The sequence below is a fragment of the Hipposideros armiger genome, unplaced genomic scaffold (assembly GCF_001890085.2).
Source record: "Hipposideros armiger isolate ML-2016 unplaced genomic scaffold, ASM189008v1 scaffold_1, whole genome shotgun sequence".
In the NCBI taxonomy this organism is placed as follows: domain Eukaryota; kingdom Metazoa; phylum Chordata; class Mammalia; order Chiroptera; family Hipposideridae; genus Hipposideros; species Hipposideros armiger.
The window spans coordinates 4,338,748-4,354,119 of record NW_017731351.1 but is presented as its reverse complement, the minus strand read 5'-3'; positions in this window follow the sequence as shown (position 1 = coordinate 4,354,119).

The window sequence follows — 15,372 nt, the reverse complement described above, 5'->3', positions numbered from 1 at the left end:
ACCACTGATCACAGTAATTTTGTAGGACAAAGAAATGGACATGTCCACAGAGTTGATTCTTTAGGCAGCGGTTGCTACTAGTCACGAGATTTCTTTCACCTGTCAGAATGTATTTGTGTGCCCCAATATTGTAAACTTCTAAGAGAGGAAACAGCTTTTGACATTCCTGCTGACATGTCTCATCTTATTTAACCAGGTATATCAGAATAACCAAGTTGCTACCTAATTTTTATATATTTCATGGGCGTGAAAACTTATATAAAGTATAGAAATAGATAAACTTAGAGTATTCTGAAAGAAAAAGAACTAATAGTATAAGGTTACGCTGTTTTGATCAATAGGAGGTGGTGTTTAAAAATAATATCTTCAAAAGAAAATATCTTCCTTGGTGAATTCCCCAAAAATCTAACATGTGACATCATTAGTTGTTCCTAAGATGTGACTTCTTTCCAGAGCACAGAACCCAAATTATACTGTATATTCTACCCAATTTTATTTTCTATATTTATCCTTTTCTTTAGAGCAATCCTTGCTTTCTAAAATAAGAAGTAAAATAATTGAGAAACACTTGTAATTGTTTTTTCTCCTCACTTATTACACATTTTCAATAAAAATTTTCTGATTTTCATTTTTAATTCTATCTTGGTAATTCTTTAGTGATAAAATAGACCCTCTTCTCTATGTATTTTTTTGTAAATGTAAATTATAAAAGTAAATCATACATTAGTTAATCCATTTTGATTAATAAATAATGATGTATAGAACAATGTTTTCTTCCTTGTCAACTCCCTGTATGTAAACATGCAAAATAACTTTCATGTTCCCATGGAGTTTCCTCCCAGATCACAACATCAATCAAATTGCATTGTGTGTTAGATCTAATGTCATTTTCCATATTTATATTTGGGAGCAATTATGAATTATATATGAAGAGTCCTTCAGTACCAATGAATCAGACCTTTCCATATGCACTAATCAAAATGTAAACGCAAGAAACTACTGCCCAGATTCAAGACTTCTCTGAGGGAATTCCATTATTGCTTTTTATTTGATTTTACTGCCAGTTTTTATGATGATTCAACACTAAAAAACAAAACAAAAACAAAAACAAAAAACCTATGAATTCGATGGCATTCTTGAAAGTTTTCAAGGGAATAATATATGATAGCTTTATGATATTTTAAATTACTTTTTCATTCTTCAAAATTCTAAGGTCTTAGGAAAGTAGTGTTTTAGAAATCTACAAAAAGAATAGTTCTCTTTTATGTTATTTATTTTTCCAAGATAAGATGGATGGATATAGGGTAAGAAGGTATTTTAAATAATGCATAAGCTTTTTAGAGTAAGTAATTTTGGAGGCAAAATAAGAGTAGACAAACACAAATAAGCTGGGAAAATGTCTTTAAACATTAACGCAGAAGTTCAAAATGAGAATTTCAAAATGAGAATTTCAGTCCACATTTTTACCTTTCTTTTTCCAAAATCCTATTGGCATATGAATATAGTACATGTGTCTGCCATTAGGCCAAGTTTTTTATAGTTTTCTAAAAATGAAAAGAACTGGAATTGAAGTACCTAAAAATCAGCCTCAAGTGACCCACCCCATAGTGGAAAAACCAAGGTAGAGATGGCCTCCCTCCGTCTCAGGTAGAGACTCTAAGCTTGGATTCCGCACGTTTAAGGCCATACTTAGGGAAGGGAACAGAAGCCAGGAATTCCCTCAAGGATTCTGAGATCAGTGAGTACGCCAGTCACTACACCCCTTCGCCACCGGTGATGGCAAACCTTTGACAACAAGATATTGATCCTAAGGTAATGTCAACCTCAACCCTACTCTTAAAGTAACAACAAAAACCATCGGTTTTTCTAAGGAGAGCTGAGACACATGTGCTGTGTAGCCTTTGAGAAATCTTTCTTATTTTGACTTGGAAGCTGTGGATGTGAAGTGAGGAAGGAAAATTTATCTGCTTGCTTCTTGCAGTTTTTTTTCTGATAGGAAGCCGATCCTATACACAAGATAGAATTTTCTGTCAGTGCTCCCATTCAAGGGAGGGACTAGGCAATGGACTTACAAAAATGAAGCAGAGGAAAAATAACCTAAATAGTTAACTTTACAGGGAGTATGCCTTCTGGGAAGGAGGAAAGGGTGGGAGATCATGTGACTCTTCTTATTAGCCATAAACGTATTATTTTTATAATTATAATAACTCACATTAGAAGAACCACAGAGCATAATTATGTTACAAACACAAGATAAAAAACTTCTCTCTGTATATATTTTGTAGTATGAAATGTTGACTTAGTGAGATTATCTTCTACTCAAAGCAGTATTTTTCACCTTACAGATCTTGTACATGAATTGTATTTTATAAGTAAGTATGATTGTACTGCCCGATTATGGCTATAATATAGGAAACACATATATGTGTGTGTGTGTGTGTGTGTGTGTGTGTGTGTATATATTCATCTAGAGTAAATATTTACAGTATTTTAAAATCAAATGCATAATTTTCACACGTAGAATATGCATAATTATGTGGTAATGACCTACAGAAAGAACATTTCCTGGCAATTTGGGTCTGATAAAAATAACAGGACTAAAGTCATGCTCCTTTTGCCAACAGGCTATTTTTGGTATCCCAGGAAATGTCTCCTCATCAGCAGTGACTGGCATTAGGAATGTTGGCATGGCTTAAACAAGCACACTTATGCATGTAGTAAGTTTGGACGGAGCTAGACATTCCCTGAGATGAAGGACGTTAAGAAAGGCACGCCATCCCTCCACAGCAGGGCTCTCAACCCCAGCAGGGCTGACACTTTGGATCAGAAAGGGCTTTGATGTGGGGAGAACTTTCCTGTGCATCTTTAATGGCATCACTGATCTATACCTCCTGATGCCAACAGTGCCCGCCATGTTGTGACAACCAAAAACATCTCCCAACTTTGCCAGATGTGCCCTGGGGATAAGTCACCTGGCTGAGAGCCATTGCTCCATATCCTTAAAGACACCCTCTGGTTGTCTTTGTCACAATGTGCTCCATTCTGCCCCTGCCTGAGGTTCTCCTGGGTTATAATTTAGACCCTTAGGCCATAGGCTTTCCAGAACATAAGTAAACTCTTCCTAATCTAGCATCTCTTGTAACCAGCTTCTAATTTCAATGTTTATAAAAAAAGACAGAGAAGGATTCACTATCATGTTTTAGTTAAAATTGTTTCTTACCTTAAAAGATTCTAAAAAGAAAAAGCAGGTATAGAAAAAAAGAAAAAAAATCTATCTGTGCATCTCCCCCGCTCCCAGGTTATATATTCAGACTTGTGTGGACCTCAGGAATAACACCATCTACACTGCTTTACGGAATCTCAGGAGTCAGTGCTCTGTGTACAGGAAAACACTCAATAGCAACAGGTAAAAGACTCTTCTAGCTTTAAATAGGAAGGCAAATTAATGCTTCGCTGATTCACAAAATTAGGCATTTTTTTAAAGGAGTCATATTTTAGAGAATCATAATAGTAGTGGTAATAATATATAAGTATATAACTGTGTGTGTGTGTGTGTATATATATATAGATATGCATTCAAATAATGTTTATTGCTTTACATATTTTTCACATATTAACTCATTTATCCTGCATAATAAATCTATAAAGTACCATTATTTTCTCATGTTACAAAGAAGGAAACTGAAGAATAAGAGACTACCCAGCAGCGTCGCGATTCAAACACGGACCTTCGGGCTCTAGAACTGATGTGCAGTGAAGCCCCATCCCGCCTTGCACTGTGTTACGCTTCTTCTTGATAGAAAACCATGACGCCAGGCATTGTGGAGAAATGCTTTACACGTGTCACTTAATCCCCACAACAACTGCACAAGGTAGGTGCTGTTATTCTCTAAGTATTTGCAGATGGGGAAATAAATCCGTTGCTAGTAGCACATTCAGTAAACGTTTGGGGTGCATGAACTCACATCTAGGTCTTGCCTTTAAAACCAGTTAACATCTATGGATCTTAATTTGTCTTTCAATTTAGGAAATTGGATTAGATTACATGTAAGACTTTGTCCAGCTCCAGAGGTCTGTGTTTCTATATCCTAAAAAGTTCTATGCTAACATTTCAACCTCAATATTAAGATTAATTTACAAAACAGTATTTCATTTAGAAAGGATTGTGCAGATAAAGCCAGGACATTAGCCCAAAATACATCAGACATTAATTTTTAATACTGTCTTATAGCTACAGGATATCAACTTATTGATGTCAATATGAAACCCAGAATTAGGAGGACATGAAATTAGGCCAAAAAGGAGAAGGGATATAAAATACCAATTAGCTCAGTTTGTATGAGAAATACAGCAGAAAAAGGAGGCATAATGGACATGAGAATGGGTTTGCTGATGTTAACTGCACAATGTTAATTCACTTCCCTGTGATGTTTAGTTTATTAGGAACATGGTGAGATGGTTTTGCTCATAAAATAACTGTAGCTGGCCCAACATAGATAATATTGAAAACCACATGGAATTTTATAGATGTCATATGCCATGCTTGAAGAACACATCTAATATAACTTTTGGTTTATTACAAAAAAGAAATTCACCACCAGCTTAAATTATTACTAATCTGATTATCAACTGACATTGAAAAGGCAGAGGTTTTGCAGGACTAAAATGAAGATGTGGGATGTTATTATATGATAAATGATTAAAGGAAGAGGGGGAGCCTAAGCCAAAGAGAATCTTCAGCCTGCCCCAAAGCAACTTGACAGCAGAGGTATTCAAAGACAGGTGGGAGCAGTCAGCATTCTACCAGCAGTAATAAAGAGTAACACTCTCACAAAAGGTGGCCTACCTTTTTTATCATCACCATACACTGGCAATTCTGAACAATGTCAATCATAAAGTAACTCTTCCCAAAGAAACTGTGTTAGTCTAAATGCTAAACAATCACTGTTACTACTGAGTTTTGCTATGTTTCAAAATAGTATATTTTTATTACTTATCCTGTAAGACACATTGTATGCTGCATTAAAGTTAATGTTGAAAATTCACGGTTTTATCACCCTCCTGAAAAGCAGAGTCAGCTATATGTGCCTTTTTTTGAAAACAAGTTCTTAAGGGTTCATAATTGTTGGATGTTACATCCTGGGCAGCCTGTGTCTGCAACCACGTGACACCACACATTCTTGCTTTTAAGTAGTAATTTTATATAAGTAATGAGAGTACAATCATTTAAAACTAAAAAAAAAAAAAACCCACAAATTGAGTTACTTCAAATCTGTCATTCCATATGAAAACTTGGAGTTTTTATTTGCCTTTAAAAGTTTTGGACATTTGAAAGCTGCTAGAATAAAACCTAAAGAACAAAGGCATGGGTAGTATTTTAATTTCTGGAATTTATCATGAAATTGGATTTTCAAAAATCTCTGCCAAAGTTATCCTTATGTCTAAGATTTTTCCTAAGTATTTGTACATCTCAGGCTTCATGCAAAGGGAACTTTTCAAACTTGAAATTAATAAAATTTGTTCTTTTATCCCTGTGAGTGACGATAGGTTGGCAAATTTGTCTATGCTGTTTACTGAACCTGAAGATGTGAAGAGGATCCATTTTGACAGCCACAGCAATAAATTTGCAAACGTTAAGACTACAAACAGAAACTGTATTGTTTTCTTTCATTAATGCAACTGACTGGTATATAGGTATATGTTTTTCCCTTTTTATCAAAACATACATTAAGGGAATTAAAATATATTAATCAAATATCCTTTTTTAATGATGAAAAATTTTAATTTTTATATAAATCCATATATGAAGTTCAACTAACGAAACTTTTCAATGACTGCATTTCTTTTCTGCCTATTACTATTTTTTTTTTTATCACTTTCTGATTACTACTAAGTGTAATTTGTCATATAAAGCCAGGGCATTAAAATGGTTCATTCTGGGTGTCAAATACTTACATATGTCACTGCTGGGAGAAAAAAAATCAGCTGACTTCTAATATTATTTTGGAGACACAGTTTGACTCAATTGGGAAAAAATAACAAACTTGAAGCCAATAGCAAGTATGTAAAAGAACTGTTTATCCTATGAAAAGTGCGTTTTCTTTCTCTGGGTGAGTTCAGGGAGTCTGTGATTAGATTACTTCAGTGAGTTAGTGCAGAGGGGATTCATAAACAAAGAATTTCACCTAAATGTCCTTCCAACTCTGTTTCAACTCCCAAGGCAAAACATCTCCTTTCTGAGACTTTCTCAAGTAAGAGAAAATATAATTGTGGGTTTCATATGAATGGGGCACACCTCTTGTCATATAAACCTTGCTTGTTTTACTTTGGTTTCATTGATATAAAACAGCAGGTGTATTGGTCAGGACTACAATGAGCCCTATACTCACACAAGGGTATCTACAAAAGTAATATTACCGTCACACTATAACCCAAAGTGCTGCGGGGGGCATGGGGGTGGGGTGGGGAGCAACATTTGGTTGATTTGTATTTGGACCAAATGTCAGTAATTCCTATAACAGTGTTTTCTTTATCTGTGTTTTTTCTATTTTATGATGGTGTGTCACAGACATTTTAGCCTGTTTATAAATTGGCTACTTATTTTTTAAAAGAGATGAATCTTATAAAATCCTTCAAAATATGCCAGTTACCCTATTAGGTCTTGCAAACTCACTCTCTTTTGTAGAAAAGGTACATATTTTCTCCTCAAAAACAGAAGAAAAGAAAATATGCAATGCAGTCTTCAAGGTAAATAAAAAGTATCTTCATGTGTATATGTGTATGTGTATGTATGTATGTGTGTGTGTGTGTGTGTGTGTGTATGTTTTCACTTTTTTCATTTCCCTGTATCCACTAAATATTACTGATTCATGTTTTCTTACATATATTACTCCTTTATCATATTCGGTCCCACTAACACATTATTCTCATTTCTCTATTTGGGATAGCTTCATACACAGTTCCAAATATTTGCCCTAAGTATTGAGATTTTCTTAAACTCTATTTTTTCAACAGTAAACAGATTATTAAGCCTATTTATTATATAGTACATATATAAATATGTAAGTGTGTGTGTACACACATGTGCATGGATATGATATATATTTAAACTGGTTCTAAATTTTTTTTTTAATTGTAGGATTTGGGGAACGGCAAATAATTCTCAGTTCTTAAGTTTTCTACATTAGCAATACATTTCACATAAAAAGACAACCCTCTGTAAACTTTGTAGGTCAATCTGTGTTCTAGACTGAGTGTTACCTGTTTTATTATGTGTGATATGATCAGAGGCAAAATAATTTGTGGCACCTCAGTCATGTGCAATAACCCTTTCACATCAAAAAGCACATAACCAATCTGACTTTTACTATTACACGGTTCATAGGAAATGTGGTTACTAGACCTGAAGCAGCCGGCAAGCATGAGATGCAATATTGTTTAACACTGGGTGTAAAATTATTTGTGGGAAAAGAAAAAAGAAAAAGAAAAGAAAAACCTTAAAAGGAAAGGGGAATGAAAATTCGTAGAAAGAGAAACCCTGGAGAAATATAGTCTCTGAGAAATTACGTTGCTGCAGGCCTGGGTCCTGCTGATGTGATTGCCTGAGATGCTGGTGCAGGGAACTGAGCAGGTAATTAATAAGCTAAAGATGATGGCGGCTCTGCTGGTCACCCAGCCTTCTTCAGACCAGAGTGGGGAAGCTTTGATGTGAGAGGCTCTCTTCCAGGGAGTCTGGGGAATCTACAGACACTGTGTTGTGAACAAGTTTCTCCAAGGGCCAAAAATACCTTCTGACTTGAAAGTTAAAGTCGGTTTCAAATTGTGCAACATCTTTGAGAAGAGATTTCATATCATTTGACCCACTGAAGGAATACACGAGACAGAGTAAGAATCAAGAAATCATTTAACAAGGGGGGCCTCGGAAACGAAAAGAAACAAGAGAAACAAGTGGGCAAACGCTTTCCTTTTCTCTCTAATGGTTTTAAAGTGCACGAACAGAAGTAAAACTTATTTTGTCATAGGAAGGTTGTGTGAAAAGGTAGAGGGACATCTATGAAGTAAAAAGAAATGTTTTCAAATAATTGGCTGCGTGAGATATTTTAAGCTGTGTAATTTTCTTCAACAAATGAGGCATGGACATTTGCTTGTATAAAAGCTAAGCTTAAGTTGCCTTGTTTTCTACTAAATTGCATAATATATTTAATTCAATGAAAAATTATTTCACAACTTCTAATCTCAAGATGCAGTTATATTTGACTGTGAGAGCTCAGAGTTTAACATTTGTAATAAAAATTATAAAAATAATTACTGTAAAAAATTCAAATGTTAACTGTCATTAGGAAATACAAATTCATTTACGTGGGATTACAAAGGAGGGAAGCAATAGGTGTATCACAGAATTTTTTTAAAGTTTAGGAAGGGCGGTGCATTTGGGCGTTAATTTGAAGGTTAGCTACAACAGGCATGGTGTCATTGTGACTGGGGCATGTGACTGGACAACCCTGAGTGGGGGGAAGGGAGGTCAGGGTGGTGAGCACTGGGTCCCGTCTGACGGAGGACAGACGTGTTAAGACATGGGGAAAAGCAGGTGTCAAAGAAGCAAGTATAACGGGAGATGCCGAGTGCCAGGTTGGAGATTGGATTGATCTAGGCAATAGAAATTCACCGAAAGCTTCAGCAGAGGGATCATGTGAAATGCTGCTGATGCTCTGGGATTATTTGTTGACCTAACGTTTTTGCTGATTGGGGAGCCTCCATCTCACCTAGCATTGTATATATCTGTGTGTAGTTATGTGTTTGTATACAGTGGTTCGAGGTTCATGTCTAAGAGTTTTCTAAACTAGATTCTCCCACTTGGGACTTCTGATGCAAATCTCAGACTTAGAGCATGATCTTTTGAAGTTTCTTCTTGCAAAGATGTTCATTTTTGTCACTTAAGATGCCCAGCTCACTCATCAAGCTACTTTTAGCCATTTAGAGTATATAATAGACTTTGCTTGATAATTTTATTATTTTTATTATTATTATCAATATTATTACTAATATCATTATTCATTTGTTACTTACTTTTTCATCTACTTTACTAACATATTAGGATATATTTAATTTAGGTGTCTATTGTGTCTATATATACATATATTATCTTTTTACATTTTACTTCATTTCAGATTGAAATAACATTAGAGATTATTTTTTATCCCCAAACCATGGAAGATGGGTGAAATTTTTTTCTTGTAGTTTGTTCTATTAAGGCCCTTTATTCTCTCTAGAGTGATCAGCTGCAATCACCAGATAGTCTCTCTGTTCCTGAAAATAGCCTTTTAGGAATGATTTTCAGTTTCCCACATGAAAGAATTGCTTTGGCATCTTAGAATTTGAAAGCAAAATGCTCCTTTTTTCTAGTTTTCTCACTCAATGGAATAGGGAGTTATTAGCTGAAGAAGGCTCAGTGGTAACCGGGGAATGTTGATCTATTTAGATGAGCAATGTCCAGCAGAAATGGAATGTGCATTTAAGATGAAATTTTAAATTTCCAGTAGCCACATTAAAAAAAGACGTGTGTAATTAATTTAATAACATATTTGTTTAATCCAAGATACCTAAAATATTTTCTTTCAATATAAATTGATAACAAAAATAATTAATGAAGTAGCCTACATCCATTAGTTCATGATGTCTTTGTAAGAAGGCTTGTATTTTAATCTTGCTGCCTATCCCAGTTCAGATGAGTACTGTACAGCCAGCCCCACGTGGCGTGGGACCACTGCGTCCGACAGTGGGACTCTAGGTCACTGTTCCCCTTCCTGGCAGAAGAGAACCTCATGTAATGGCTGAGGTATCAGCGAGTTTTCAGTCTTACAACCAAGAAAAATGACTGAATTAATAACCACATGATAAGTTATCCTGAAGGAAAACTGTATGCTATAATCCTACAGATTCAAGTCTAATAAAAATTCAGCCAATCGTGGTCATTTTGAAAAAGACTCCAGAAGGAGGTATCATTAAGCTATTAAATTCCCTATTTTTTTCTGGTCTCTTCGTAGACAAAGAATGGCCCAAATTATTCACCTACCATCAAGGGAAATGGCCTGGCATTTGTGCTTTACAGCTTTAGAGAAGCTGGCTCTGCGAGGAAAGGGGTTGCAGAAGGGGGTTGAGGAAGTTGTACCCTAAACCCATTTCCACTTTTTCTCACACAGAACTGAATTATTTCTAATCAATTTTCTATCACCCACTCCTATCATTGGCCCATGCAGAGATCATTTTCATTTAGTTAGCTAAATTAGTCATTTTAGATCATGTAACAACACCTGTAAACCAATCTCCACACGTAAAATCAAGTCTTGATAATCACCTACATGACCCCATATGGTTCCACCTATCATCTTCTCAAAGTAAGCATCATATCCTCACTCTAGTTAAGCATGATTTTGAATCCCATGTTCATAATTCCCACATTTTTCATTTTTGTATTTCTGAAAACACATTTTTTAAAGTTGTTTCAAGTGTACAGTATGCTGTGTGTAATAGTTTGCAAATTTCTTTTTATAATTTTATTGCTAAGATTTGTTTCCACTATGTAGCATTATAGCTCATTAGTTTCAAGTGCTATATATTTCATTGTGTGATTCCTGTATTTATTCACTCTCCCACTGATGTGTGCTGACACTCTTTGCAGGTTTGTCTATTGTCAATAGCACTGCTACAAACAACTGTGTCTATCTCCTGCTGTATATGCCTTACTCCTTTTCATTCAAAATAAAAGTTACATAAAAATATGCAATCAGTATATGTGGTAAAATGTATATGAAGGAAACATTGTCAACTTCTTATTGTAATACTTATAAAGGAAAACCTGACCTAAGGAAACCAATTTGGAACAATTTTACATGAAGATTTTATGAAGATTGAATATTTTATCACTCTCTTACATAAAAATGTAATCATGTATAGATCGACTCGGTGTAGCTCTTTCTGCAAAATTATTTATAATGAATATTCACCAATGCTGGTATAATTCTGAAGAAAATATTTACATATGTAAATACATAATGAAAATATCTATTCATTGATACACAGAAGGGAACATATTTTCTACTCATTTAGTGGTGGTTCAATGGAGAAAATATGATCTAAGGTGGCTTTCAAGCTGACTTAGAGGAAAGTTCAATATTTTAAACTGAAAGAAATGGCATTGGACAATCACAAGCCAGAAAATACAAAATTCATGATCACTTTTGTAGCATATTGTACAATGTGTGTCATGGATTATTGTAAGATAAGAGTAAAAAAACTGGTTAATAGTTGAGATAATATTTTGTGGTTTCTTGACAACTGGGCCATAGTGTGTCCTCATGTCATTTCACTGCATCATTACAAAAACCCTGGTATATACTCAGCATAGGTAATAGAGTCACCTCATTTTAAGGGCTAATTGAAAAGGAGAGACATTGCAGGTTTCCTTTGTTATTCCAGTCCAGAAGATTCAATTACACAATGAAAACATTACTCTATGGGCATGGTGAAGGAAGTTCTGGCCTTATCTCTACCAAGAGACTGCCCAGTTTTCTCCAAAGCTGCAGAGCTCATGTCATTCAGAAGAAGTTGTGTTAATAAATGTATTAAAGAAACATAATTGATTTTGGATTCAAATTTACATTCATTAATGAGGAATATCTCAAGGAAAAGGAAGAGACACATCTCAAAGATTATAAAATCAGAAAAGGGATCATCAGCTTATTTTAAGGGATCTTGGAAATTATATTGAAGCTGACACACTACAAAACATAAGAATTGTTGAAATAAAGTTTGTCAGAATGATTCAATCTTATTAAACACAAATTCGCATTTTTAAATAATAGTAATCATTTAATTGAATTAACACTAGCTTATGTAATCAGTAAACCTGCATAAGTTGAGGAAGAGCATACCTACGTTGAATAAAAATGTGCACGTGAATTACATTTAATATTTAATACTATTATGTCAGAGCAAACATAGCTATTTTTATTAAACCAGAAATATTAAACTAGTTCTGTTTGCCAAATATGTACCTAAATTATGTGAATATAAATTCTTAAAATCTTTGAGATAGGTTCCAAAATAATACATTTGTTAGCACATTGAAAATATTAGCTCAGTTTTGTTTTCTGAGTTACTTTAGGAATATTTAATTTATGTAAGCACTTCTTTATCTCTAAGCCAATCAGAATAGATCTCATTTAAGAGATTTTATAACCTACCTTGGCACCATTTGGAGACAGGACCATATTACACCCTCATATAATGAAAGGTAAAGGCCTTTCTGAATTATATACATATAAACATTCAGGCAGACACAGACAGAAATATAGTTCCTAGCTTTAATCCTAAAATTTCAGCCTGGGAAAATATAAAAACAGAAATGCAAAACTTACCAGTCCAGATATCCCCTTCCCAGTGGACATGAGATTCTTAATTGATTTGAGCCAAAATAGACAAGTGGACAAACAGAAAACTAACAAACCAGATCCTCTGTCACCCTTCACTCAACAGACACAAGAGCTGCATAAACCATTAATCCATTTACCGAGATCAAACAATGAATAGAGTATGGAAACAAATGAAATTGGCATCTGAAATCAAGTGAGTGCTGAAAAATATTCAAAATCAAATCCTTACCGTGCTACCAACAGACAAGTCTGGAATGCAGGGTCAGCAGCTGGACTCACCATCGGTCCCTGGATCACTAGTCAGGAATGGATGGAGCAACTGGGTGGAGTAAATGGAGATTGGAAGATAAGATGTACCATTCTAACCATGGCAATAAAACTGCCAAAGACTATGCACTGGATAATTAAAGAGAATATTTTTATATAGGCCATTGCAATAGGAAAAGTGTCCATTAATGAGGAACATGTCAAAGAAAAGGAGGGGGACCTTGGGTTCTTAGAGGCAAGTAAATGATGGTGTCACCAGTTAATCTCAGGGGAGTGATGCGGAAGGATGAAGATGGTCATACCTGAGTCATCCGGGCCAGATAGAGATGGGTCTTATCTCAGAATGTGAAAGCCTGGTTGTCCTGTGCAGTCAGCATTTCTAAGAACACAAAAGATGGGGTATTCTCTGTCATTGTTGCTTTCCAGGAACATAAGGTTCAGATAAAGTTCAACATTGTTGATACCTTCTGATATTTATAAAATGGATTCCTCAAAAATTTAATTTTTCACACAAAAAATACATAGATGATTTAGAAAGCATAGACTCATTTAATAAAAGATGAATTCAAGAAAAATGGAAAGATTTTGGATATCTTTAACAATTAGTTTTTTAAATGTGTTTATTATTTTTTTGGATACTTCCATGTTTAATTGGCAATTTTTACTTTTCAAAAATAAAGTTTATATTACTATTTTCTTACTATATCAGTACTTACTGTAAAATATAAGTAACTATAAAAGAGTAAAATAAGGAAAGTCACCCATGTTTCTATTACTCAATAGTAATAAGTAACATTTTCCAGCCATTTTCTAAAAAACCTATAGAATAATTTCTCTACTTTTAACCTTTATGTTACCATGATATTTTTCTATCAGAATGTAATGAACACTACTGTGAAAAAAAAATTGTTTAAAACCTCTATGTCATTTTCCAAAATTAAAGTTTGGGAATGGGATTACTCTACCAAAGGGAATGAGTCTTAAACTAATAATATATATTTTCTACTGTCCATTGTACACATTTGAAATGATATAATAACATTTTATTGGAATAAAATTTACCTATAACTCTATAATTCTGTCAGTAGCTAATAACCTCAGAGAATCTCCCTTGAACACTTCATCTCAAATAGGCCCCTTTCCCTGGATTCTCCACCATAGCTCCCTATTTACTTCCCTCTTGGCACCTACCAAGGAAACTGCCAACATTTGGGTATATTTCCTTCCGTGGTTATTGTGCTACTCAAGATACAATTTCTTCTCAAGGAAACATATTTATATTTATTCTGAAAACCACTTTTTAAAAAAAATTTGGATTATCAAGTTAGCCAGCACATATGATTATATCTAATTTTAACATGTCATCTGAATAACTATTTTCACCAAATTTGTGTGATATTTGATTTTTATTTTTCCTACATATTTTTTTTTTTAGTATAAGATAGTTTTCTTAAATTTTAGATTATTGCTTTGGAAATAATTACTTTTCTTCCTTCTGAAAAATATTTACAATTTATTTTTTTCTATTTTGCATATTCCTTTTCAAAAATTTTTATTAGTTTCAGGTGTACGAAACAACATGATTAGACATTTATACCCCTAATAAAGTGATAAACCCCCCCAAACTACTACCCCTCTGACATCGTATATAGCTGTTACAATACCATTGACTATATTCCCTATGCTGTAAGTTACATCCTGTGACTAAATATACATTTAATTATATTGTAGTTGAAATTCAATATTATTCTACTTTAGCTTCAGGTGTATAGCACAGTGGTCAGGCATCTACACAGTCTATGAAGTGATCCCCCTGATAAGTCCAGTGCCCATCTGGCATCCTACATAATCTTTACAACATTAATTGATTATATTCTCCATATTGTTTCATATCCTTGTGACTAATATGACTATTAATTTGTACTTTCTAATCTTTTCACCTTTTCCTCCATCCCCACCCCTTCCCATCTAGTAAGCATCAGTTTTTTTCTCTATATCTCTGAGTCTATTTCTGCTTTGTTTGCTTGTCTATATAATGGAGTATTATTCGGCCATAACAAAGAATGAAATCTTACCATTTACAACAACATGGATGGACCTAGAGAATAGTACGCTAAGTGAAATAAGTCAGACTGAGAAAGACAAATACCACATGATCTCACTTGCATATTCTTTTTTCTCATGTTATATCTTACATTGCAAATGTTAACTCTGGTTTTTACAACCTTCATTTTTTTTGTTATTAATTACTATTATTATTATTTTCATAGTTTACTAACAACCCTTCCTTATTTCTCCTTTCATTATTTTCAGTCATTTCAAGCAATAAATATTTTGTAATGTCTCCCACCCAAACCCAGCCTCCTTTTTTAAGAGAAGTTGTTGACTCAAAATGCTTTAGAGGTTTCAATATTTTCTTTGGCTTCCTGAAGCAGATTATTTTCAGAGGCTGGTTCTTTCTTTGATTATTCAAAATGATATTCCCTGTTTATTAGTCTTCCATATTTCTTCATACCTTTACTTATTTTTCTGTTACTCATCCACAAACAAAGATATTAATTAGATTCAGCATCCATTTATTAAGAAATAACTGTTGGATTTTTTTCCCTCCCTCACATACTCCTTTGATTTCAGTCAAGTCCTCTTCCTGGGTATAGAGTTGGGCAGAAACTGC